The sequence below is a fragment of the Octopus bimaculoides genome, chromosome 9, assembly GCF_001194135.2.
Source record: "Octopus bimaculoides isolate UCB-OBI-ISO-001 chromosome 9, ASM119413v2, whole genome shotgun sequence".
NCBI classification, from domain to species: Eukaryota; Metazoa; Mollusca; class Cephalopoda; order Octopoda; family Octopodidae; genus Octopus; species Octopus bimaculoides.
In genome coordinates this window covers 68984252-68985785 of record NC_068989.1, presented here as the reverse complement: position 1 = coordinate 68985785, position 1534 = coordinate 68984252, and positions in this window count along the sequence as shown.

The following is a 1534-nucleotide window of genomic DNA, read 5'->3' as shown; positions in this document are numbered from 1 at the left end:
TAACGTAGTTCTCGGGGATATTCAGCGTGACACAGTGTGACAAGGCTAACCCTCTGAATTACAGGCACAACAGAAACAGGAAGTAAGAGTGAGAGAAAGTTGTGGCGAAAGAGTACAGCAGGGTTCGCCACCATCCCCTGCCGGAGCCTCGTGGAGCTTTAGGTGTTTTCGCTCAATAAACACTCACAACGCCCGGTCTGGGAATCGAAACCGCGATCCTATGACCGCGAGTCCGCTGCCCTAACTACTGGGTCATTGCGCCTCCACTACTAGAGACCTAAGGCACGTATATATTAGATGGAGAGAAACATCCTGAAAATGTGGGCGGTCGATGTCAACACAATTTTTTGAGTCTTATAGATTGTTGGTTTTCCAGGGATCTGCTTAAAAAATTTGTCAGTACCTTTCTTTATTATTCCCAGGGCACCTACAAGAACAGGGATGGCTTTGGTTTTTAATTGTCACGTCCTAGATATCTCAGTCTCAAGGTCCTTATATTTCGATAGTTTTTCGAATTCCTTTGCTAAGATGTTTCTATCAGTAGGTACTGTCATGTCAATTAACAGACATTTTTTGTTTGTTTTAGGCCTTTGATGACAAAGTCTGATCTGTTAGCATTTATTTGCCTGTCTGTATGTATCCTATAATCCTATAGAATGGTAACATTCTCTCCCTCAGTAACTGGCTCTGGCTGGTGTTCACACCAGTTTCAAGGGTGCGGGTACCACAGTGACCGCATATTATCCAGTGTAAGTATTGATCAACTCGATCCTGCCAGGTTTTATATTATTGTTGTTGTTGTTGAGTGAAAGAGTAGTGCATGCCATGAAAGTGACACTAGGGTACAAATATGCGAAGCCCAATATACCCATCATAACTACCCGTTTGATAACGGTACACTAAGCACATGCATCACAACCATATGTACGCGACATTGTGATTTCATATCAAGATAAACAGCACATGATTTTGCAGTTGGGGCCCAGTTGGAATTTTCTTCAAGTCGAGTAGCTCATCCCGCTCAAAAAGGTCCCTGAACAAGGGTCGTTTAAGGATGTTGAACGAAACACCCATGTTTCTAGAGGTAAATAATTCAAACCCCAAAGAGTTCCTCTCAACACATGGCTATAATGCTTCCCCACTACTTCTGCTCGTGATCACAGATGCACGTATTGTCAACCACTAAGGGACATGCTCAACTAGTTAAGGTCAAACGACTGACAAGCAAATCTGTGGTACTGAGCAGAATATCTCTTGTAGTCCATTTTTTATACCAAGACAAAATACATGCATGATAAACACTTCCAATTAGTTAAGATCAGAAGCTATGAGAGCCAATCACTATTATTAGTATGGTTTGTATGTATAAATTTGTGTAAGTGTGAGAAACGAATAAATGGATTATTTAGAATATGAATGCATTTTGTCCCTGATTTCTATACTAGTTATCATGGCTGTGTTTGTATGCTATATGTGTGTGTGTGAGTGTGTGTGTGTGTGTGTGTGTGTGTGTGTGTGTGTGTGTGTGTGTGTG